Source organism: Rhinoderma darwinii (genome assembly GCF_050947455.1).
Source record: "Rhinoderma darwinii isolate aRhiDar2 chromosome 5 unlocalized genomic scaffold, aRhiDar2.hap1 SUPER_5_unloc_8, whole genome shotgun sequence".
In the NCBI taxonomy this organism is placed as follows: domain Eukaryota; kingdom Metazoa; phylum Chordata; class Amphibia; order Anura; family Rhinodermatidae; genus Rhinoderma; species Rhinoderma darwinii.
In genome coordinates this window covers 678,657-702,861 of record NW_027461821.1, presented here as the reverse complement: position 1 = coordinate 702,861, position 24,205 = coordinate 678,657, and the positions used below count along the sequence as shown (strand labels likewise).

General features: G+C 47.7%; 16 non-coding genes across 16 annotated transcripts; all 16 read right to left on the bottom strand.

Moving 5' to 3' along the window:
* Window positions 1-722: 722 nt before the first annotated feature.
* Window positions 723-913, bottom strand: LOC142697617 (U2 spliceosomal RNA). Its single transcript, XR_012865394.1, has one exon. It is a non-coding gene; the product is annotated as a U2 spliceosomal RNA (small nuclear RNA).
* Window positions 914-2,177: 1,264 nt separating this feature from the next.
* LOC142697615 (U2 spliceosomal RNA) lies at window positions 2,178-2,368 on the bottom strand. The gene has a single exon (XR_012865393.1). It is a non-coding gene; the product is annotated as a U2 spliceosomal RNA (small nuclear RNA).
* A 1,300-nt stretch (window positions 2,369-3,668) lies between these two features.
* LOC142697614 (U2 spliceosomal RNA) lies at window positions 3,669-3,859 on the bottom strand. The gene has a single exon (XR_012865392.1). It is a non-coding gene; the product is annotated as a U2 spliceosomal RNA (small nuclear RNA).
* A 1,288-nt stretch (window positions 3,860-5,147) lies between these two features.
* Window positions 5,148-5,338, bottom strand: LOC142697613 (U2 spliceosomal RNA). The gene has a single exon (XR_012865391.1). It is a non-coding gene; the product is annotated as a U2 spliceosomal RNA (small nuclear RNA).
* Window positions 5,339-6,622: 1,284 nt separating this feature from the next.
* Window positions 6,623-6,813, bottom strand: LOC142697611 (U2 spliceosomal RNA). Its single transcript, XR_012865389.1, has one exon. It is a non-coding gene; the product is annotated as a U2 spliceosomal RNA (small nuclear RNA).
* Window positions 6,814-8,101: 1,288 nt separating this feature from the next.
* On the bottom strand, window positions 8,102-8,292 carry LOC142697610 (U2 spliceosomal RNA). Its single transcript, XR_012865388.1, has one exon. It is a non-coding gene; the product is annotated as a U2 spliceosomal RNA (small nuclear RNA).
* A 1,296-nt stretch (window positions 8,293-9,588) lies between these two features.
* LOC142697609 (U2 spliceosomal RNA) lies at window positions 9,589-9,779 on the bottom strand. The gene has a single exon (XR_012865387.1). It is a non-coding gene; the product is annotated as a U2 spliceosomal RNA (small nuclear RNA).
* Window positions 9,780-11,059: 1,280 nt separating this feature from the next.
* Window positions 11,060-11,250, bottom strand: LOC142697608 (U2 spliceosomal RNA). The gene has a single exon (XR_012865386.1). It is a non-coding gene; the product is annotated as a U2 spliceosomal RNA (small nuclear RNA).
* Window positions 11,251-12,551: 1,301 nt separating this feature from the next.
* LOC142697607 (U2 spliceosomal RNA) lies at window positions 12,552-12,742 on the bottom strand. The gene has a single exon (XR_012865385.1). It is a non-coding gene; the product is annotated as a U2 spliceosomal RNA (small nuclear RNA).
* A 1,292-nt stretch (window positions 12,743-14,034) lies between these two features.
* Window positions 14,035-14,225, bottom strand: LOC142697606 (U2 spliceosomal RNA). Its single transcript, XR_012865384.1, has one exon. It is a non-coding gene; the product is annotated as a U2 spliceosomal RNA (small nuclear RNA).
* A 1,284-nt stretch (window positions 14,226-15,509) lies between these two features.
* On the bottom strand, window positions 15,510-15,700 carry LOC142697604 (U2 spliceosomal RNA). Its single transcript, XR_012865383.1, has one exon. It is a non-coding gene; the product is annotated as a U2 spliceosomal RNA (small nuclear RNA).
* Window positions 15,701-17,000: 1,300 nt separating this feature from the next.
* On the bottom strand, window positions 17,001-17,191 carry LOC142697603 (U2 spliceosomal RNA). The gene has a single exon (XR_012865382.1). It is a non-coding gene; the product is annotated as a U2 spliceosomal RNA (small nuclear RNA).
* Window positions 17,192-18,495: 1,304 nt separating this feature from the next.
* LOC142697602 (U2 spliceosomal RNA) lies at window positions 18,496-18,686 on the bottom strand. The gene has a single exon (XR_012865381.1). It is a non-coding gene; the product is annotated as a U2 spliceosomal RNA (small nuclear RNA).
* Window positions 18,687-19,962: 1,276 nt separating this feature from the next.
* On the bottom strand, window positions 19,963-20,153 carry LOC142697601 (U2 spliceosomal RNA). Its single transcript, XR_012865380.1, has one exon. It is a non-coding gene; the product is annotated as a U2 spliceosomal RNA (small nuclear RNA).
* Window positions 20,154-21,425: 1,272 nt separating this feature from the next.
* Window positions 21,426-21,616, bottom strand: LOC142697599 (U2 spliceosomal RNA). The gene has a single exon (XR_012865378.1). It is a non-coding gene; the product is annotated as a U2 spliceosomal RNA (small nuclear RNA).
* A 1,279-nt stretch (window positions 21,617-22,895) lies between these two features.
* Window positions 22,896-23,086, bottom strand: LOC142697598 (U2 spliceosomal RNA). Its single transcript, XR_012865377.1, has one exon. It is a non-coding gene; the product is annotated as a U2 spliceosomal RNA (small nuclear RNA).
* Window positions 23,087-24,205: the final 1,119 nt, after the last annotated feature.

Genomic DNA, 24,205 nt, shown 5'->3' with positions numbered 1-24,205 from the left:
GGCTGTCTTTTTTTTGCACAGCTAGTTGCCTCCAGGAGGCCACAAGAGGGAGACAAGGGACTGCAAAATGGAAAATAGGCATCCACCAACTTTACAGACAACTTCTCCTTGCTCCTACAACCTCCATCCTTGCACAGTTTGTTATTCTTCTAGGTAACATAGTAACAAATCCAAATTGCTGCTCTCTTTGTAGGCAAGCAAGGCTTTGTTGCAACTGCAATTCTTACTTCTTCTTGAAATGTAGGGACGACAGTACATTCCATCACATCCATCTAGTGTACACAGGTAGGTCCATTGTGGCGGGCAGGCGAGCGGGCGGGCTGCTTTATTGGCTGTTTGCTGTTCCCCTACTCCACTCCACTATTTGACTGTTGTGCTGCATCAATCAATCAATCAATCAATCAATCAATCAATCAATCAATCAGTGGCTGGCTCAGGTGCAGCTCTTTAACTTACCTAAAAGGGAGGGCGGAGAGAAGACAAGGAAGGTGAATGAGGTGTTCCAATGTGAAATGCCGGAAACACAGAAACACAGACGACACACAACAAGAGGTGGCAATCTATTCATTAATTGCATTTAATCAATGAGCTCATTATCACTCATGCATTGTCCAACAGGTGTTGAAATAATGGGATTAAAAGGGGAGATCCCTTCAGAAAGACAGAAACAATAGCAAAGACAAAAAACACTTTTGGAATCTGCTTTTAGTCAACACATAAGGAAAGGGTGCACCGGTCCTGGAAATACTGCAATACCAGGTCAATGCGTGGAGTGGACAGAGCAAGCTCTATTTCCATCTCCCTGTTCTAAAAATCCATTTAATATATGGTCCCCAGATAGGGGACGTATCAGATATTAAACTGATAAGAACAGATACTACACTTGATCTTAGCCAAAAGGCCGAGAAGCGATAACCCGAACGGGCCGCGCGTTGCCCGAGCCTGCCCGATACTGCTGTTCAGCCCTTGCAGCGATTCAGCCTACTTCTAGGCAATTCCATGGGGCCCTGCAGGCTCACACACTCACAGCTACACGGGAGGTGAATAAAGGCCGGAGAGGAAGCCAGACAGGATTTGCTTCTTTTGCTTGCACCACAATGCAGTGCTGAAAGAGGAGGAATCTACATAAAAACGCCTTCCTGGCAACGCCCAAATGCCCTGCTGCCATGCAGATAAACACTGGCAGCGGCAGCAAGTGCATGCCCACAGCCACCCCTTGTTCCTTCACACCTTGTATCAGCTGTAATCCAGTCCAGTCCAGTGCTGCCTGCTGAGCAGCACTGACCAACACTGCCTGGGCCCAGGCTTTTATCTCTGAGGCCCCATTATGATGTCAGAAAGCTGGCTCTGGAATCCTGAGGGCTCCACTATGACACGTGCAAAGTTCCGTCTGAACTTTATATAAGACGGTGAGGCTCAGTCAGTCACTCAGTGTTGCCTGAGAGGGCAACACTGCAACAGCCGGCCGCCAGGCTGTCTTTTTTTTGCACAGCTAGTTGCCTCCAGGAGGCCACAAGAGGGAGACAAGGGACTGCAAAATGGAAAATAGGCATCCACCAACTTTACAGACAACTTCTCCTTGCTCCTACAACCTCCATCCTTGCACAGTTTGTTATTCTTCTAGGTAACATAGTAACAAATCCAAATTGCTGCTCTCTTTGTAGGCAAGCAAGGCTTTGTTGCAACTGCAATTCTTACTTCTTCTTGAAATGTAGGGACGACAGTACATTCCATCACATCCATCTAGTGTACACAGGTTGGTCCATTGTGGCGGGCAGGCGAGCGGGCGGGCTGCTTTATTGGCTGTTTGCTGTTCCCCTACTCCACTCCACTATTTGACTGTTGTGCTGCATCAATCAATCAATCAATCAATCAATCAGTGGCTGGCTCAGGTGCAGCTCTTTAACTTACCTAAAAGGGAGGGCGGAGAGAAGACAAGGAAGGTGAATGAGGTGTTCCAATGTGAAATGCCGGAAACACAGAAACACAGACGACACACAACAAGAGGTGGCAATCTATTCATTAATTGCATTTAATCAATGAGCTCATTATCACTCATGCATTGTCCAACAGGTGTTGAAATAATGGGATTAAAAGGGGAGATCCCTTCAGAAAGACAGAAACAATAGCAAAGACAAAAAACACTTTTGGAATCTGCTTTTAGTCAACACATAAGGAAAGGGTGCACCGGTCCTGGAAATACTGCAATACCAGGTCAATGCGTGGAGTGGACAGAGCAAGCTCTATTTCCATCTCCCTGTTCTAAAAATCCATTTAATATATGGTCCCCAGATAGGGGACGTATCAGATATTAAACTGATAAGAACAGATACTACACTTGATCTTAGCCAAAAGGCCGAGAAGCGATAACCCGAACGGGCCGCGCGTTGCCCGAGCCTGCCCGATACTGCTGTTCAGCCCTTGCAGCGATTCAGCCTACTTCTAGGCAATTCCATGGGGCCCTGCAGGCTCACACACTCACAGCTACACGGGAGGTGAATAAAGGCCGGAGAGGAAGCCAGACAGGATTTGCTTCTTTTGCTTGCACCACAATGCAGTGCTGAAAGAGGAGGAATCTACATAAAAACGCCTTCCTGGCAACGCCCAAATGCCCTGCTGCCATGCAGATAAACACTGGCAGCGGCAGCAAGTGCATGCCCACAGCCACCCCTTGTTCCTTCACACCTTGTATCAGCTGTAATCCAGTCCAGTCCAGTGCTGCCTGCTGAGCAGCACTGACCAACACTGCCTGGGCCCAGGCTTTTATCTCTGAGGCCCCATTATGATGTCAGAAAGCTGGCTCTGGAATCCTGAGGGCTCCACTATGACACGTGCAAAGTTCCATCTGAACTTTATATAAGACGGTGAGGCTCAGTCAGTCACTCAGTGTTGCCTGAGAGGGCAACACTGCAACAGCCGGCCGCCAGGCTGTCTTTTTTTTGCACAGCTAGTTGCCTCCAGGAGGCCACAAGAGGGAGACAAGGGACTGCAAAATGGAAAATAGGCATCCACCAACTTTACAGACAACTTCTCCTTGCTCCTACAACCTCCATCCTTGCACAGTTTGTTATTCTTCTAGGTAACATAGTAACAAATCCAAATTGCTGCTCTCTTTGTAGGCAAGCAAGGCTTTGTTGCAACTGCAATTCTTACTTCTTCTTGAAATGTAGGGACGACAGTACATTCCATCACATCCATCTAGTGTACACAGGTAGGTCCATTGTGGCGGGCAGGCGAGCGGGCGGGCTGCTTTATTGGCTGTTTGCTGTTCCCCTACTCCACTCCACTATTTGACTGTTGTGCTGCATCAATCAATCAATCAATCAATCAATCAATCAATCAATCAATCAATCAATCAATCAATCAATCAGTGGCTGGCTCAGGTGCAGCTCTTTAACTTACCTAAAAGGGAGGGCGGAGAGAAGACAAGGAAGGTGAATGAGGTGTTCCAATGTGAAATGCCGGAAACACAGAAACACAGACGACACACAACAAGAGGTGGCAATCTATTCATTAATTGCATTTAATCAATGAGCTCATTATCACTCATGCATTGTCCAACAGGTGTTGAAATAATGGGATTAAAAGGGGAGATCCCTTCAGAAAGACAGAAACAATAGCAAAGACAAAAAACACTTTTGGAATCTGCTTTTAGTCAACACATAAGGAAAGGGTGCACCGGTCCTGGAAATACTGCAATACCAGGTCAATGCGTGGAGTGGACAGAGCAAGCTCTATTTCCATCTCCCTGTTCTAAAAATCCATTTAATATATGGTCCCCAGATAGGGGACGTATCAGATATTAAACTGATAAGAACAGATACTACACTTGATCTTAGCCAAAAGGCCGAGAAGCGATAACCCGAACGGGCCGCGCGTTGCCCGAGCCTGCCCGATACTGCTGTTCAGCCCTTGCAGCGATTCAGCCTACTTCTAGGCAATTCCATGGGGCCCTGCAGGCTCACACACTCACAGCTACACGGGAGGTGAATAAAGGCCGGAGAGGAAGCCAGACAGGATTTGCTTCTTTTGCTTGCACCACAATGCAGTGCTGAAAGAGGAGGAATCTACATAAAAACGCCTTCCTGGCAACGCCCAAATGCCCTGCTGCCATGCAGATAAACACTGGCAGCGGCAGCAAGTGCATGCCCACAGCCACCCCTTGTTCCTTCACACCTTGTATCAGCTGTAATCCAGTCCAGTCCAGTGCTGCCTGCTGAGCAGCACTGACCAACACTGCCTGGGCCCAGGCTTTTATCTCTGAGGCCCCATTATGATGTCAGAAAGCTGGCTCTGGAATCCTGAGGGCTCCACTATGACACGTGCAAAGTTCCGTCTGAACTTTATATAAGATGGTGAGGCTCAGTCAGTCACTCAGTGTTGCCTGAGAGGGCAACACTGCAACAGCCGGCCGCCAGGCTGTCTTTTTTTTGCACAGCTAGTTGCCTCCAGGAGGCCACAAGAGGGAGACAAGGGATTGCAAAATGGAAAATAGGTATCCACCAACTTTACAGACAACTTCTCCTTGCTCCTACAACCTCCATCCTTGCACAGTTTGTTATTCTTCTAGGTAACATAGTAACAAATCCAAATTGCTGCTCTCTTTGTAGGCAAGCAAGGCTTTGTTGCAACTGCAATTCTTACTTCTTCTTGAAATGTAGGGACGACAGTACATTCCATCACATCCATCTAGTGTACACAGGTAGGTCCATTGTGGCGGGCAGGCGAGCGGGCGGGCTGCTTTATTGGCTGTTTGCTGTTCCCCTACTCCACTCCACTATTTGACTGTTGTGCTGCATCAATCAATCAATCAATCAATCAATCAATCAATCAATCAATCAATCAATCAGTGGCTGGCTCAGGTGCAGCTCTTTAACTTACCTAAAAGGGAGGGCGGAGAGAAGACAAGGAAGGTGAATGAGGTGTTCCAATGTGAAATGCCGGAAACACAGAAACACAGACGACACACAACAAGAGGTGGCAATCTATTCATTAATTGCATTTAATCAATGAGCTCATTATCACTCATGCATTGTCCAACAGGTGTTGAAATAATGGGATTAAAAGGGGAGATCCCTTCAGAAAGACAGAAACAATAGCAAAGACAAAAAACACTTTTGGAATCTGCTTTTAGTCAACACATAAGGAAAGGGTGCACCGGTCCTGGAAATACTGCAATACCAGGTCAATGCGTGGAGTGGACAGAGCAAGCTCTATTTCCATCTCCCTGTTCTAAAAATCCATTTAATATATGGTCCCCAGATAGGGGACGTATCAGATATTAAACTGATAAGAACAGATACTACACTTGATCTTAGCCAAAAGGCCGAGAAGCGATAACCCGAACGGGCCGCGCGTTGCCCGAGCCTGCCCGATACTGCTGTTCAGCCCTTGCAGCGATTCAGCCTACTTCTAGGCAATTCCATGGGGCCCTGCAGGCTCACACACTCACAGCTACACGGGAGGTGAATAAAGGCCGGAGAGGAAGCCAGACAGGATTTGCTTCTTTTGCTTGCACCACAATGCAGTGCTGAAAGAGGAGGAATCTACATAAAAACGCCTTCCTGGCAACGCCCAAATGCCCTGCTGCCATGCAGATAAACACTGGCAGCGGCAGCAAGTGCATGCCCACAGCCACCCCTTGTTCCTTCACACCTTGTATCAGCTGTAATCCAGTCCAGTCCAGTGCTGCCTGCTGAGCAGCACTGACCAACACTGCCTGGGCCCAGGCTTTTATCTCTGAGGCCCCATTATGATGTCAGAAAGCTGGCTCTGGAATCCTGAGGGCTCCACTATGACACGTGCAAAGTTCCGTCTGAACTTTATATAAGACGGTGAGGCTCAGTCAGTCACTCAGTGTTGCCTGAGAGGGCAACACTGCAACAGCCGGCCGCCAGGCTGTCTTTTTTTTGCACAGCTAGTTGCCTCCAGGAGGCCACAAGAGGGAGACAAGGGACTGCAAAATGGAAAATAGGCATCCACCAACTTTACAGACAACTTCTCCTTGCTCCTACAACCTCCATCCTTGCACAGTTTGTTATTCTTCTAGGTAACATAGTAACAAATCCAAATTGCTGCTCTCTTTGTAGGCAAGCAAGGCTTTGTTGCAACTGCAATTCTTACTTCTTCTTGAAATGTAGGGACGACAGTACATTCCATCACATCCATCTAGTGTACACAGGTAGGTCCATTGTGGCGGGCAGGCGAGCGGGCGGGCTGCTTTATTGGCTGTTTGCTGTTCCCCTACTCCACTCCACTATTTGACTGTTGTGCTGCATCAATCAATCAATCAATCAATCAATCAATCAATCAATCAATCAATCAGTGGCTGGCTCAGGTGCAGCTCTTTAACTTACCTAAAAGGGAGGGCGGAGAGAAGACAAGGAAGGTGAATGAGGTGTTCCAATGTGAAATGCCGGAAACACAGAAACACAGACGACACACAACAAGAGGTGGCAATCTATTCATTAATTGCATTTAATCAATGAGCTCATTATCACTCATGCATTGTCCAACAGGTGTTGAAATAATGGGATTAAAAGGGGAGATCCCTTCAGAAAGACAGAAACAATAGCAAAGACAAAAAACACTTTTGGAATCTGCTTTTAGTCAACACATAAGGAAAGGGTGCACCGGTCCTGGAAATACTGCAATACCAGGTCAATGCGTGGAGTGGACAGAGCAAGCTCTATTTCCATCTCCCTGTTCTAAAAATCCATTTAATATATGGTCCCCAGATAGGGGACGTATCAGATATTAAACTGATAAGAACAGATACTACACTTGATCTTAGCCAAAAGGCCGAGAAGCGATAACCCGAACGGGCCGCGCGTTGCCCGAGCCTGCCCGATACTGCTGTTCAGCCCTTGCAGCGATTCAGCCTACTTCTAGGCAATTCCATGGGGCCCTGCAGGCTCACACACTCACAGCTACACGGGAGGTGAATAAAGGCCGGAGAGGAAGCCAGACAGGATTTGCTTCTTTTGCTTGCACCACAATGCAGTGCTGAAAGAGGAGGAATCTACATAAAAACGCCTTCCTGGCAACGCCCAAATGCCCTGCTGCCATGCAGATAAACACTGGCAGCGGCAGCAAGTGCATGCCCACAGCCACCCCTTGTTCCTTCACACCTTGTATCAGCTGTAATCCAGTCCAGTCCAGTGCTGCCTGCTGAGCAGCACTGACCAACACTGCCTGGGCCCAGGCTTTTATCTCTGAGGCCCCATTATGATGTCAGAAAGCTGGCTCTGGAATCCTGAGGGCTCCACTATGACACGTGCAAAGTTCCGTCTGAACTTTATATAAGACGGTGAGGCTCAGTCAGTCACTCAGTGTTGCCTGAGAGGGCAACACTGCAACAGCCGGCCGCCAGGCTGTCTTTTTTTTGCACAGCTAGTTGCCTCCAGGAGGCCACAAGAGGGAGACAAGGGACTGCAAAATGGAAAATAGGCATCCACCAACTTTACAGACAACTTCTCCTTGCTCCTACAACCTCCATCCTTGCACAGTTTGTTATTCTTCTAGGTAACATAGTAACAAATCCAAATTGCTGCTCTCTTTGTAGGCAAGCAAGGCTTTGTTGCAACTGCAATTCTTACTTATTCTTGAAATGTAGGGACGACAGTACATTCCATCACATCCATCTAGTGTACACAGGTAGGTCCATTGTGGCGGGCAGGCGAGCGGGCGGGCTGCTTTATTGGCTGTTTGCTGTTCCCCTACTCCACTCCACTATTTGACTGTTGTGCTGCATCAATCAATCAATCAATCAATCAATCAATCAATCAATCAATCAATCAATCAGTGGCTGGCTCAGGTGCAGCTCTTTAACTTACCTAAAAGGGAGGGCGGAGAGAAGACAAGGAAGGTGAATGAGGTGTTCCAATGTGAAATGCCGGAAACACAGAAACACAGACGACACACAACAAGAGGTGGCAATCTATTCATTAATTGCATTTAATCAATGAGCTCATTATCACTCATGCATTGTCCAACAGGTGTTGAAATAATGGGATTAAAAGGGGAGATCCCTTCAGAAAGACAGAAACAATAGCAAAGACAAAAAACACTTTTGGAATCTGCTTTTAGTCAACACATAAGGAAAGGGTGCACCGGTCCTGGAAATACTGCAATACCAGGTCAATGCGTGGAGTGGACAGAGCAAGCTCTATTTCCATCTCCCTGTTCTAAAAATCCATTTAATATATGGTCCCCAGATAGGGGACGTATCAGATATTAAACTGATAAGAACAGATACTACACTTGATCTTAGCCAAAAGGCCGAGAAGCGATAACCCGAACGGGCCGCGCGTTGCCCGAGCCTGCCCGATACTGCTGTTCAGCCCTTGCAGCGATTCAGCCTACTTCTAGGCAATTCCATGGGGCCCTGCAGGCTCACACACTCACAGCTACACGGGAGGTGAATAAAGGCCGGAGAGGAAGCCAGACAGGATTTGCTTCTTTTGCTTGCACCACAATGCAGTGCTGAAAGAGGAGGAATCTACATAAAAACGCCTTCCTGGCAACGCCCAAATGCCCTGCTGCCATGCAGATAAACACTGGCAGCGGCAGCAAGTGCATGCCCACAGCCACCCCTTGTTCCTTCACACCTTGTATCAGCTGTAATCCAGTCCAGTCCAGTGCTGCCTGCTGAGCAGCGCTGACCAACACTGCCTGGGCCCAGGCTTTTATCTCTGAGGCCCCATTATGATGTCAGAAAGCTGGCTCTGGAATCCTGAGGGCTCCACTATGACACGTGCAAAGTTCCGTCTGAACTTTATATAAGACGGTGAGGCTCAGTCAGTCACTCAGTGTTGCCTGAGAGGGCAACACTGCAACAGCCGGCCGCCAGGCTGTCTTTTTTTTGCACAGCTAGTTGCCTCCAGGAGGCCACAAGAGGGAGACAAGGGACTGCAAAATGGAAAATAGGCATCCACCAACTTTACAGACAACTTCTCCTTGCTCCTACAACCTCCATCCTTGCACAGTTTGTTATTCTTCTAGGTAACATAGTAACAAATCCAAATTGCTGCTCTCTTTGTAGGCAAGCAAGGCTTTGTTGCAACTGCAATTCTTACTTCTTCTTGAAATGTAGGGACGACAGTACATTCCATCACATCCATCTAGTGTACACAGGTAGGTCCATTGTGGCGGGCAGGCGAGTGGGCGGGCTGCTTTATTGGCTGTTTGCTGTTCCCCTACTCCACTCCACTATTTGACTGTTGTGCTGCATCAATCAATCAATCAATCAATCAATCAATCAATCAATCAATCAATCAATCAATCAATCAGTGGCTGGCTCAGGTGCAGCTCTTTAACTTACCTAAAAGGGAGGGCGGAGAGAAGACAAGGAAGGTGAATGAGGTGTTCCAATGTGAAATGCCGGAAACACAGAAACACAGACGACACACAACAAGAGGTGGCAATCTATTCATTAATTGCATTTAATCAATGAGCTCATTATCACTCATGCATTGTCCAACAGGTGTTGAAATAATGGGATTAAAAGGGGAGATCCCTTCAGAAAGACAGAAACAATAGCAAAGACAAAAAACACTTTTGGAATCTGCTTTTAGTCAACACATAAGGAAAGGGTGCACCGGTCCTGGAAATACTGCAATACCAGGTCAATGCGTGGAGTGGACAGAGCAAGCTCTATTTCCATCTCCCTGTTCTAAAAATCCATTTAATATATGGTCCCCAGATAGGGGACGTATCAGATATTAAACTGATAAGAACAGATACTACACTTGATCTTAGCCAAAAGGCCGAGAAGCGATAACCCGAACGGGCCGCGCGTTGCCCGAGCCTGCCCGATACTGCTGTTCAGCCCTTGCAGCGATTCAGCCTACTTCTAGGCAATTCCATGGGGCCCTGCAGGCTCACACACTCACAGCTACACGGGAGGTGAATAAAGGCCGGAGAGGAAGCCAGACAGGATTTGCTTCTTTTGCTTGCACCACAATGCAGTGCTGAAAGAGGAGGAATCTACATAAAAACGCCTTCCTGGCAACGCCCAAATGCCCTGCTGCCATGCAGATAAACACTGGCAGCGGCAGCAAGTGCATGCCCACAGCCACCCCTTGTTCCTTCACACCTTGTATCAGCTGTAATCCAGTCCAGTCCAGTGCTGCCTGCTGAGCAGCACTGACCAACACTGCCTGGGCCCAGGCTTTTATCTCTGAGGCCCCATTATGATGTCAGAAAGCTGGCTCTGGAATCCTGAGGGCTCCACTATGACACGTGTAAAGTTCCGTCTGAACTTTATATAAGACGGTGAGGCTCAGTCAGTCACTCAGTGTTGCCTGAGAGGGCAACACTGCAACAGCCGGCCGCCAGGCTGTCTTTTTTTTGCACAGCTAGTTGCCTCCAGGAGGCCACAAGAGGGAGACAAGGGACTGCAAAATGGAAAATAGGCATCCACCAACTTTACAGACAACTTCTCCTTGCTCCTACAACCTCCATCCTTGCACAGTTTGTTATTCTTCTAGGTAACATAGTAACAAATCCAAATTGCTGCTCTCTTTGTAGGCAAGCAAGGCTTTGTTGCAACTGCAATTCTTACTTCTTCTTGAAATGTAGGGACGACAGTACATTCCATCACATCCATCTAGTGTACACAGGTAGGTCCATTGTGGCGGGCAGGCGAGCGGGCGGGCTGCTTTATTGGCTGTTTGCTGTTCCCCTACTCCACTCCACTATTTGACTGTTGTGCTGCATCAATCAATCAATCAATCAATCAATCAATCAATCAATCAATCAGTGGCTGGCTCAGGTGCAGCTCTTTAACTTACCTAAAAGGGAGGGCGGAGAGAAGACAAGGAAGGTGAATGAGGTGTTCCAATGTGAAATGCCGGAAACACAGAAACACAGACGACACACAACAAGAGGTGGCAATCTATTCATTAATTGCATTTAATCAATGAGCTCATTATCACTCATGCATTGTCCAACAGGTGTTGAAATAATGGGATTAAAAGGGGAGATCCCTTCAGAAAGACAGAAACAATAGCAAAGACAAAAAACACTTTTGGAATCTGCTTTTAGTCAACACATAAGGAAAGGGTGCACCGGTCCTGGAAATACTGCAATACCAGGTCAATGCGTGGAGTGGACAGAGCAAGCTCTATTTCCATCTCCCTGTTCTAAAAATCCATTTAATATATGGTCCCCAGATAGGGGACGTATCAGATATTAAACTGATAAGAACAGATACTACACTTGATCTTAGCCAAAAGGCCGAGAAGCGATAACCCGAACGGGCCGCGCGTTGCCCGAGCCTGCCCGATACTGCTGTTCAGCCCTTGCAGCGATTCAGCCTACTTCTAGGCAATTCCATGGGGCCCTGCAGGCTCACACACTCACAGCTACACGGGAGGTGAATAAAGGCCGGAGAGGAAGCCAGACAGGATTTGCTTCTTTTGCTTGCACCACAATGCAGTGCTGAAAGAGGAGGAATCTACATAAAAACGCCTTCCTGGCAACGCCCAAATGCCCTGCTGCCATGCAGATAAACACTGGCAGCGGCAGCAAGTGCATGCCCACAGCCACCCCTTGTTCCTTCACACCTTGTATCAGCTGTAATCCAGTCCAGTCCAGTGCTGCCTGCTGAGCAGCACTGACCAACACTGCCTGGGCCCAGGCTTTTATCTCTGAGGCCCCATTATGATGTCAGAAAGCTGGCTCTGGAATCCTGAGGGCTCCACTATGACACGTGCAAAGTTCCGTCTGAACTTTATATAAGACGGTGAGGCTCAGTCAGTCACTCAGTGTTGCCTGAGAGGGCAACACTGCAACAGCCGGCCGCCAGGCTGTCTTTTTTTTTGCACAGCTAGTTGCCTCCAGGAGGCCACAAGAGGGAGACAAGGGACTGCAAAATGGAAAATAGGCATCCACCAACTTTACAGACAACTTCTCCTTGCTCCTACAACCTCCATCCTTGCACAGTTTGTTATTCTTCTAGGTAACATAGTAACAAATCCAAATTGCTGCTCTCTTTGTAGGCAAGCAAGGCTTTGTTGCAACTGCAATTCTTACTTCTTCTTGAAATGTAGGGACGACAGTACATTCCATCACATCCATCTAGTGTACACAGGTAGGTCCATTGTGGCGGGCAGGCGAGCGGGCGGGCTGCTTTATTGGCTGTTTGCTGTTCCCCTACTCCACTCCACTATTTGACTGTTGTGCTGCATCAATCAATCAATCAATCAATCAATCAATCAATCAATCAATCAATCAATCAATCAATCAATCAGTGGCTGGCTCAGGTGCAGCTCTTTAACTTACCTAAAAGGGAGGGCGGAGAGAAGACAAGGAAGGTGAATGAGGTGTTCCAATGTGAAATGCCGGAAACACAGAAACACAGACGACACACAACAAGAGGTGGCAATCTATTCATTAATTGCATTTAATCAATGAGCTCATTATCACTCATGCATTGTCCAACAGGTGTTGAAATAATGGGATTAAAAGGGGAGATCCCTTCAGAAAGACAGAAACAATAGCAAAGACAAAAAACACTTTTGGAATCTGCTTTTAGTCAACACATAAGGAAAGGGTGCACCGGTCCTGGAAATACTGCAATACCAGGTCAATGCGTGGAGTGGACAGAGCAAGCTCTATTTCCATCTCCCTGTTCTAAAAATCCATTTAATATATGGTCCCCAGATAGGGGACGTATCAGATATTAAACTGATAAGAACAGATACTACACTTGATCTTAGCCAAAAGGCCGAGAAGCGATAACCCGAACGGGCCGCGCGTTGCCCGAGCCTGCCCGATACTGCTGTTCAGCCCTTGCAGCGATTCAGCCTACTTCTAGGCAATTCCATGGGGCCCTGCAGGCTCACACACTCACAGCTACACGGGAGGTGAATAAAGGCCGGAGAGGAAGCCAGACAGGATTTGCTTCTTTTGCTTGCACCACAATGCAGTGCTGAAAGAGGAGGAATCTACATAAAAACGCCTTCCTGGCAACGCCCAAATGCCCTGCTGCCATGCAGATAAACACTGGCAGCGGCAGCAAGTGCATGCCCACAGCCACCCCTTGTTCCTTCACACCTTGTATCAGCTGTAATCCAGTCCAGTCCAGTGCTGCCTGCTGAGCAGCACTGACCAACACTGCCTGGGCCCAGGCTTTTATCTCTGAGGCCCCATTATGATGTCAGAAAGCTGGCTCTGGAATCCTGAGGGCTCCACTATGACACGTGCAAAGTTCCGTCTGAACTTTATATAAGACGGTGAGGCTCAGTCAGTCACTCAGTGTTGCCTGAGAGGGCAACACTGCAACAGCCGGCCGCCAGGCTGTCTTTTTTTTGCACAGCTAGTTGCCTCCAGGAGGCCACAAGAGGGAGACAAGGGACTGCAAAATGGAAAATAGGCATCCACCAACTTTACAGACAACTTCTCCTTGCTCCTACAACCTCCATCCTTGCACAGTTTGTTATTCTTCTAGGTAACATAGTAACAAATCCAAATTGCTGCTCTCTTTGTAGGCAAGCAAGGCTTTGTTGCAACTGCAATTCTTACTTCTTCTTGAAATGTAGGGACGACAGTACATTCCATCACATCCATCTAGTGTACACAGGTAGGTCCATTGTGGCGGGCAGGCGAGCGGGCGGGCTGCTTTATTGGCTGTTTGCTGTTCCCCTACTCCACTCCACTATTTGACTGTTGTGCTGCATCAATCAATCAATCAATCAATCAATCAATCAATCAATCAATCAATCAATCAATCAGTGGCTGGCTCAGGTGCAGCTCTTTAACTTACCTAAAAGGGAGGGCGGAGAGAAGACAAGGAAGGTGAATGAGGTGTTCCAATGTGAAATGCCGGAAACACAGAAACACAGACGACACACAACAAGAGGTGGCAATCTATTCATTAATTGCATTTAATCAATGAGCTCATTATCACTCATGCATTGTCCAACAGGTGTTGAAATAATGGGATTAAAAGGGGAGATCCCTTCAGAAAGACAGAAACAATAGCAAAGACAAAAAACACTTTTGGAATCTGCTTTTAGTCAACACATAAGGAAAGGGTGCACCGGTCCTGGAAATACTGCAATACCAGGTCAATGCGTGGAGTGGACAGAGCAAGCTCTATTTCCATCTCCCTGTTCTAAAAATCCATTTAATATATGGTCCCCAGATAGGGGACGTATCAGATATTAAACTGATAAGAACAGATACTACACTTGATCTTAGCCAAAAGGCCGAGAAGCGATAACCCGAACGGGCCGCGCGTTGCCCGAGCCTGCCCGATACTGCTGTTCAGCCCTTGCAGCGATTCAGCCTACTTCTAGGCAATTCCATGGGGCCCTGCAGGCTCACACACTCACAGCTACACGGGAGGTGAATAAAGGCCGGAGAGGAAGCCAGACAGGATTTGCTTCTTTTGCTTGCACCACAATGCAGTGCTGAAAGAGGAGGAATCTACATAAAAACGCCTTCCTGGCAACGCCCAAATGCCCTGCTGCCATGCAGATAAACACTGGCAGCGGCAGCAAGTGCATGCCCACAGCCACCCCTTGTTCCTTCACACCTTGTATCAGCTGTAATCCAGTCCAGTCCAGTGCTGCCTGCTGAGCAGCACTGACCAACACTGCCTGGGCCCAGGCTTTTATCTCTGAGGCCCCATTATGATGTCAGAAAGCTGGCTCTGGAATCCTGAGGGCTCCACTATGACACGTGCAAAGTTCCGTCTGAACTTTATATAAGACGATGAGGCTCAGTCAGTCACTCAGTGTTGCCTGAGAGGGCAACACTGCAACAGCCGGCCGCCAGGCTGTCTTTTTTTTGCACAGCTAGTTGCCTCCAGGAGGCCACAAGAGGGAGACAAGGGACTGCAAAATGGAAAATAGGCATCCACCAACTTTACAGACAACTTCTCCTTGCTCCTACAACCTCCATCCTTGCACAGTTTGTTATTCTTCTAGGTAACATAGTAACAAATCCAAATTGCTGCTCTCTTTGTAGGCAAGCAAGGCTTTGTTGCAACTGCAATTCTTACTTCTTCTTGAAATGTAGGGATGACAGTACATTCCATCACATCCATCTAGTGTACACAGGTAGGTCCATTGTGGCGGGCAGGCGAGCGGGCGGGCTGCTTTATTGGCTGTTTGCTGTTCCCCTACTCCACTCCACTATTTGACTGTTGTGCTGCATCAATCAATCAATCAATCAATCAATCAATCAATCAATCAATCAATCAGTGGCTGGCTCAGGTGCAGCTCTTTAACTTACCTAAAAGGGAGGGCGGAGAGAAGACAAGGAAGGTGAATGAGGTGTTCCAATGTGAAATGCCGGAAACACAGAAACACAGACGACACACAACAAGAGGTGGCAATCTATTCATTAATTGCATTTAATCAATGAGCTCATTATCACTCATGCATTGTCCAACAGGTGTTGAAATAATGGGATTAAAAGGGGAGATCCCTTCAGAAAGACAGAAACAATAGCAAAGACAAAAAACACTTTTGGAATCTGCTTTTAGTCAACACATAAGGAAAGGGTGCACCGGTCCTGGAAATACTGCAATACCAGGTCAATGCGTGGAGTGGACAGAGCAAGCTCTATTTCCATCTCCCTGTTCTAAAAATCCATTTAATATATGGTCCCCAGATAGGGGACGTATCAGATATTAAACTGATAAGAACAGATACTACACTTGATCTTAGCCAAAAGGCCGAGAAGCGATAACCCGAACGGGCCGCGCGTTGCCCGAGTCTGCCCGATACTGCTGTTCAGCCCTTGCAGCGATTCAGCCTACTTCTAGGCAATTCCATGGGGCCCTGCAGGCTCACACACTCACAGCTACACGGGAGGTGAATAAAGGCCGGAGAGGAAGCCAGACAGGATTTGCTTCTTTTGCTTGCACCACAATGCAGTGCTGAAAGAGGAGGAATCTACATAAAAACGCCTTCCTGGCAACGCCCAAATGCCCTGCTGCCATGCAGATAAACACTGGCAGCGGCAGCAAGTGCATGCCCACAGCCACCCCTTGTTCCTTCACACCTTGTATCAGCTGTAATCCAGTCCAGTCCCGTGCTGCCTGCTGAGCAGCACTGACCAACACTGCCTGGGCCCAGGCTTTTATCTCTGAGGCCCCATTATGATGTCAGAAAGCTGGCTCTGGAATCCTGAGGGCTCCACTATGACACGTGCAAAGTTCCGTCTGAACTTTATATAAGACGGTGAGGCTCAGTCAGTCACTCAGTGTTGCCTGAGAGGGCAACACTGCAACAGCCGGCCGCCAGGCTGTCTTTTTTTTGCACAGCTAGTTGCCTCCAGGAGGCCACAAGAGGGAGACAAGGGACTGCAAAATGGAAAATAGGCATCCACCAACTTTACAGACAACTTCTCCTTGCTCCTACAACCTCCATCCTTGCACAGTTTGTTATTCTTCTAGGTAACATAGTAACAAATCCAAATTGCTGCTCTCTTTGTAGGCAAGCAAGGCTTTGTTGCAACTGCAATTCTTACTTCTTCTTGAAATGTAGGGACGACAGTACATTCCATCACATCCATCTAGTGTACACAGGTAGGTCCATTGTGGCGGGCAGGCGAGCGGGCGGGCTGCTTTATTGGCTGTTTGCTGTTCCCCTACTCCACTCCACTATTTGACTGTTGTGCTGCATCAATCAATCAATCAATCAATCAATCAATCAATCAATCAATCAATCAATCAATCAATCAATCAGTGGCTGGCTCAGGTGCAGCTCTTTAACTTACCTAAAAGGGAGGGCGGAGAGAAGACAAGGAAGGTGAATGAGGTGTTCCAATGTGAAATGCCGGAAACACAGAAACACAGACGACACACAACAAGAGGTGGCAATCTATTCATTAATTGCATTTAATCAATGAGCTCATTATCACTCATGCATTGTCCAACAGGTGTTGAAATAATGGGATTAAAAGGGGAGATCCCTTCAGAAAGACAGAAACAATAGCAAAGACAAAAAACACTTTTGGAATCTGCTTTTAGTCAACACATAAGGAAAGGGTGCACCGGTCCTGGAAATACTGCAATACCAGGTCAATGCGTGGAGTGGACAGAGCAAGCTCTATTTCCATCTCCCTGTTCTAAAAATCCATTTAATATATGGTCCCCAGATAGGGGACGTATCAGATATTAAACTGATAAGAACAGATACTACACTTGATCTTAGCCAAAAGGCCGAGAAGCGATAACCCGAACGGGCCGCGCGTTGCCCGAGCCTGCCCGATACTGCTGTTCAGCCCTTGCAGCGATTCAGCCTACTTCTAGGCAATTCCATGGGGCCCTGCAGGCTCACACACTCACAGCTACACGGGAGGTGAATAAAGGCCGGAGAGGAAGCCAGACAGGATTTGCTTCTTTTGCTTGCACCACAATGCAGTGCTGAAAGAGGAGGAATCTACATAAAAACGCCTTCCTGGCAACGCCCAAATGTCCTGCTGCCATGCAGATAAACACTGGCAGCGGCAGCAAGTGCATGCCCACAGCCACCCCTTGTTCCTTCACACCTTGTATCAGCTGTAATCCAGTCCAGTCCAGTGCTGCCTGCTGAGCAGCACTGACCAACACTGCCTGGGCCCAGGCTTTTATCTCTGAGGCCCCATTATGATGTCAGAAAGCTGGCTCTGGAATCCTGAGGGCTCCACTATGACACGTGCAAAGTTCCGTCTGAACTTTATATAAGACGGTGAGGCTCAGTCAGTCACTCAGTGTTGCCTGAGAGGGCAACACTGCAACAGCCGGCCGCCAGGCTGTCTTTTTTTTGCACAGCTAGTTGCCTCCAGGAGGCCACAAGAGGGAGACAAGGGACTGCAAAATGGAAAATAGGCATCCACCAACTTTACAGACAACTTCTCCTTGCTCCTACAACCTCCATCCTTGCACAGTTTGTTATTCTTCTAGGTAACATAGTAACAAATCCAAATTGCTGCTCTCTTTGTAGGCAAGCAAGGCTTTGTTGCAACTGCAATTCTTACTTCTTCTTGAAATGTAGGGACGACAGTACATTCCATCACATCCATCTAGTGTACACAGGTAGGTCCATTGTGGCGGGCAGGCGAGCGGGCGGGCTGCTTTATTGGCTGTTTGCTGTTCCCCTACTCCACTCCACTATTTGACTGTTGTGCTGCATCAATCAATCAATCAATCAATCAATCAATCAATCAATCAATCAATCAATCAATCAATCAATCAATCAGTGGCTGGCTCAGGTGCAGCTCTTTAACTTACCTAAAAGGGAGGGCGGAGAGAAGACAAGGAAGGTGAATGAGGTGTTCCAATGTGAAATGCCGGAAACACAGAAACACAGACGACACACAACAAGAGGTGGCAATCTATTCATTAATTGCATTTAATCAATGAGCTCATTATCACTCATGCATTGTCCAACAGGTGTTGAAATAATGGGATTAAAAGGGGAGATCCCTTCAGAAAGACAGAAACAATAGCAAAGACAAAAAACACTTTTGGAATCTGCTTTTAGTCAACACATAAGGAAAGGGTGCACCGGTCCTGGAAATACTGCAATACCAGGTCAATGCGTGGAGTGGACAGAGCAAGCTCTATTTCCATCTCCCTGTTCTAAAAATCCATTTAATATATGGTCCCCAGATAGGGGACGTATCAGATATTAAACTGATAAGAACAGATACTACACTTGATCTTAGCCAAAAGGCCGAGAAGCGATAACCCGAACGGGCCGCGCGTTGCCCGAGCCTGCCCGATATTGCTGTTCAGCCCTTGCAGCGATTCAGCCTACTTCTAGGCAATTCCATGGGGCCCTGCAGGCTCACACACTCACAGCTACACGGGAGGTGAATAAAGGCCGGAGAGGAAGCCAGACAGGATTTGCTTCTTTTGCTTGCACCACAATGCAGTGCTGAAAGAGGAGGAATCTACATAAAAACGCCTTCCTGGCAACGCCCAAATGCCCTGCTGCCATGCAGATAAACACTGGCAGCGGCAGCAAGTGCATGCCCACAGCCACCCCTTGTTCCTTCACACCTTGTATCAGCTGTAATCCAGTCCAGTCCAGTGCTGCCTGCTGAGCAGCACTGACCAACACTGCCTGGGCCCAGGCTTTTATCTCTGAGGCCCCATTATGATGTCAGAAAGCTGGCTCTGGAATCCTGAGGGCTCCACTATGACACGTGCAAAGTTCCGTCTGAACTTTATATAAGACGGTGAGGCTCAGTCAGTCACTCAGTGTTGCCTGAGAGGGCAACACTGCAACAGCCGGCCGCCAGGCTGTCTTTTTTTTGCACAGCTAGTTGCCTCCAGGAGGCCACAAGAGGGAGACAAGGGACTGCAAAATGGAAAATAGGCATCCACCAACTTTACAGACAACTTCTCCTTGCTCCTACAACCTCCATCCTTGCACAGTTTGTTATTCTTCTAGGTAACATAGTAACAAATCCAAATTGCTGCTCTCTTTGTAGGCAAGCAAGGCTTTGTTGCAACTGCAATTCTTACTTCTTCTTGAAATGTAGGGACGACAGTACATTCCATCACATCCATCTAGTGTACACAGGTAGGTCCATTGTGGCGGGCAGGCGAGCGGGCGGGCTGCTTTATTGGCTGTTTGCTGTTCCCCTACTCCACTCCACTATTTGACTGTTGTGCTGCATCAATCAATCAATCAATCAATCAATCAATCAATCAATCAGTGGCTGGCTCAGGTGCAGCTCTTTAACTTACCTAAAAGGGAGGGCGGAGAGAAGACAAGGAAGGTGAATGAGGTGTTCCAATGTGAAATGCCGGAAACACAGAAACACAGACGACACACAACAAGAGGTGGCAATCTATTCATTAATTGCATTTAATCAATGAGCTCATTATCACTCATGCATTGTCCAACAGGTGTTGAAATAATGGGATTAAAAGGGGAGATCCCTTCAGAAAGACAGAAACAATAGCAAAGACAAAAAACACTTTTGGAATCTGCTTTTAGTCAACACATAAGGAAAGGGTGCACCGGTCCTGGAAATACTGCAATACCAGGTCAATGCGTGGAGTGGACAGAGCAAGCTCTATTTCCATCTCCCTGTTCTAAAAATCCATTTAATATATGGTCCCCAGATAGGGGACGTATCAGATATTAAACTGATAAGAACAGATACTACACTTGATCTTAGCCAAAAGGCCGAGAAGCGATAACCCGAACGGGCCGCGCGTTGCCCGAGCCTGCCCGATACTGCTGTTCAGCCCTTGCAGCGATTCAGCCTACTTCTAGGCAATTCCATGGGGCCCTGCAGGCTCACACACTCACAGCTACACGGGAGGTGAATAAAGGCCGGAGAGGAAGCCAGACAGGATTTGCTTCTTTTGCTTGCACCACAATGCAGTGCTGAAAGAGGAGGAATCTACATAAAAACGCCTTCCTGGCAACGCCCAAATGCCCTGCTGCCATGCAGATAAACACTGGCAGCGGCAGCAAGTGCATGCCCACAGCCACCCCTTGTTCCTTCACACCTTGTATCAGCTGTAATCCAGTCCAGTCCAGTGCTGCCTGCTGAGCAGCACTGACCAACACTGCCTGGGCCCAGGCTTTTATCTCTGAGGCCCCATTATGATGTCAGAAAGCTGGCTCTGGAATCCTGAGGGCTCCACTATGACACGTGCAAAGTTCCGTCTGAACTTTATATAAGACGGTGAGGCTCAGTCAGTCACTCAGTGTTGCCTGAGAGGGCAACACTGCAACAGCCGGCCGCCAGGCTGTCTTTTTTTTGCACAGCTAGTTGCCTCCAGGAGGCCACAAGAGGGAGACAAGGGACTGCAAAATGGAAAATAGGCATCCACCAACTTTACAGACAACTTCTCCTTGCTCCTACAACCTCCATCCTTGCACAGTTTGTTATTCTTCTAGGTAACATAGTAACAAATCCAAATTGCTGCTCTCTTTGTAGGCAAGCAAGGCTTTGTTGCAACTGCAATTCTTACTTCTTCTTGAAATGTAGGGACGACAGTACATTCCATCACATCCATCTAGTGTACACAGGTTGGTCCATTGTGGCGGGCAGGCGAGCGGGCGGGCTGCTTTATTGGCTGTTTGCTGTTCCCCTACTCCACTCCACTATTTGACTGTTGTGCTGCATCAATCAATCAATCAATCAATCAATCAATCAATCAGTGGCTGGCTCAGGTGCAGCTCTTTAACTTACCTAAAAGGGAGGGCGGAGAGAAGACAAGGAAGGTGAATGAGGTGTTCCAATGTGAAATGCCGGAAACACAGAAACACAGACGACACACAACAAGAGGTGGCAATCTATTCATTAATTGCATTTAATCAATGAGCTCATTATCACTCATGCATTGTCCAACAGGTGTTGAAATAATGGGATTAAAAGGGGAGATCCCTTCAGAAAGACAGAAACAATAGCAAAGACAAAAAACACTTTTGGAATCTGCTTTTAGTCAACACATAAGGAAAGGGTGCACCGGTCCTGGAAATACTGCAATACCAGGTCAATGCGTGGAGTGGACAGAGCAAGCTCTATTTCCATCTCCCTGTTCTAAAAATCCATTTAATATATGGTCCCCAGATAGGGGACGTATCAGATATTAAACTGATAAGAACAGATACTACACTTGATCTTAGCCAAAAGGCCGAGAAGCGATAACCCGAACGGGCCGCGCGTTGCCCGAGCCTGCCCGATACTGCTGTTCAGCCCTTGCAGCGATTCAGCCTACTTCTAGGCAATTCCATGGGGCCCTGCAGGCTCACACACTCACAGCTACACGGGAGGTGAATAAAGGCCGGAGAGGAAGCCAGACAGGATTTGCTTCTTTTGCTTGCACCACAATGCAGTGCTGAAAGAGGAGGAATCTACATAAAAACGCCTTCCTGGCAACGCCCAAATGCCCTGCTGCCATGCAGATAAACACTGGCAGCGGCAGCAAGTGCATGCCCACAGCCACCCCTTGTTCCTTCACACCTTGTATCAGCTGTAATCCAGTCCAGTCCAGTGCTGCCTGCTGAGCAGCACTGACCAACACTGCCTGGGCCCAGGCTTTTATCTCTGAGGCCCCATTATGATGTCAGAAAGCTGGCTCTGGAATCCTGAGGGCTCCACTATGACACGTGCAAAGTTCCGTCTGAACTTTATATAAGACGGTGAGGCTCAGTCAGTCACTCAGTGTTGCCTGAGAGGGCAACACTGCAACAGCCGGCCGCCAGGCTGTCTTTTTTTTGCACAGCTAGTTGCCTCCAGGAGGCCACAAGAGGGAGACAAGGGACTGCAAAATGGAAAATAGGCATCCACCAACTTTACAGACAACTTCTCCTTGCTCCTACAACCTCCATCCTTGCACAGTTTGTTATTCTTCTAGGTAACATAGTAACAAATCCAAATTGCTGCTCTCTTTGTAGGCAAGCAAGGCTTTGTTGCAACTGCAATTCTTACTTCTTCTTGAAATGTAGGGACGACAGTACATTCCATCACATCCATCTAGTGTACACAGGTAGGTCCATTGTGGCGGGCAGGCGAGCGGGCGGGCTGCTTTATTGGCTGTTTGCTGTTCCCCTACTCCACTCCACTATTTGACTGTTGTGCTGCATCAATCAATCAATCATCAATCAATCAATCAATCAATCAATCAGTGGCTGGCTCAGGTGCAGCTCTTTAACTTACCTAAAAGGGAGGGCGGAGAGAAGACAAGGAAGGTGAATGAGGTGTTCCAATGTGAAATGCCGGAAACACAGAAACACAGACGACACACAACAAGAGGTGGCAATCTATTCATTAATTGCATTTAATCAATGAGCTCATTATCACTCATGCATTGTCCAACAGGTGTTGAAATAATGGGATTAAAAGGGGAGATCCCTTCAGAAAGACAGAAACAATAGCAAAGACAAAAAACACTTTTGGAATCTGCTTTTAGTCAACACATAAGGAAAGGGTGCACCGGTCCTGGAAATACTGCAATACCAGGTCAATGCGTGGAGTGGACAGAGCAAGCTCTATTTCCATCTCCCTGTTCTAAAAATCCATTTAATATATGGTCCCCAGATAGGGGACGTATCAGATATTAAACTGATAAGAACAGATACTACACTTGATCTTAGCCAAAAGGCCGAGAAGCGATAACCCGAACGGGCCGCGCGTTGCCCGAGCCTGCCCGATACTGCTGTTCAGCCCTTGCAGCGATTCAGCCTACTTCTAGGCAATTCCATGGGGCCCTGCAGGCTCACACACTCACAGCTACACGGGAGGTGAATAAAGGCCGGAGAGGAAGCCAGACAGGATTTGCTTCTTTTGCTTGCACCACAATGCAGTGCTGAAAGAGGAGGAATCTACATAAAAACGCCTTCCTGGCAACGCCCAAATGCCCTGCTGCCATGCAGATAAACACTGGCAGCGGCAGCAAGTGCATGCCCACAGCCACCCCTTGTTCCTTCACACCTTGTATCAGCTGTAATCCAGTCCAGTCCAGTGCTGCCTGCTGAGCAGCACTGACCAACACTGCCTGGGCCCAGGCTTTTATCTCTGAGGCCCCATTATGATGTCAGAAAGCTGGCTCTGGAATCCTGAGGGCTCCACTATGACACGTGCAAAGTTCCATCTGAACTTTATATAAGACGGTGAGGCTCAGTCAGTCACTCAGTGTTGCCTGAGAGGGCAACACTGCAACAGCCGGCCGCCAGGCTGTCTTTTTTTTGCACAGCTAGTTGCCTCCAGGAGGCCACAAGAGGGAGACAAGGGACTGCAAAATGGAAAATAGGCATCCACCAACTTTACAGACAACTTCTCCTTGCTCCTACAACCTCCATCCTTGCACAGTTTGTTATTCTTCTAGGTAACATAGTAACAAATCCAAATTGCTGCTCTCTTTGTAGGCAAGCAAGGCTTTGTTGCAACTGCAATTCTTACTTCTTCTTGAAATGTAGGGACGACAGTACATTCCATCACATCCATCTAGTGTACACAGGTAGGTCCATTGTGGCGGGCAGGCGAGCGGGCGGGCTGCTTTATTGGCTGTTTGCTGTTCCCCTACTCCACTCCACTATTTGACTGTTGTGCTGCAATCAATCAATCAATCAATCAATCAATCAATCAATCAATCAATCAATCAATCAATCAGTGGCTGGCTCAGGTGCAGCTCTTTAACTTACCTAAAAGGGAGGGCGGAGAGAAGACAAGGAAGGTGAATGAGGTGTTCCAATGTGAAATGCCGGAAACACAGAAACACAGACGACACACAACA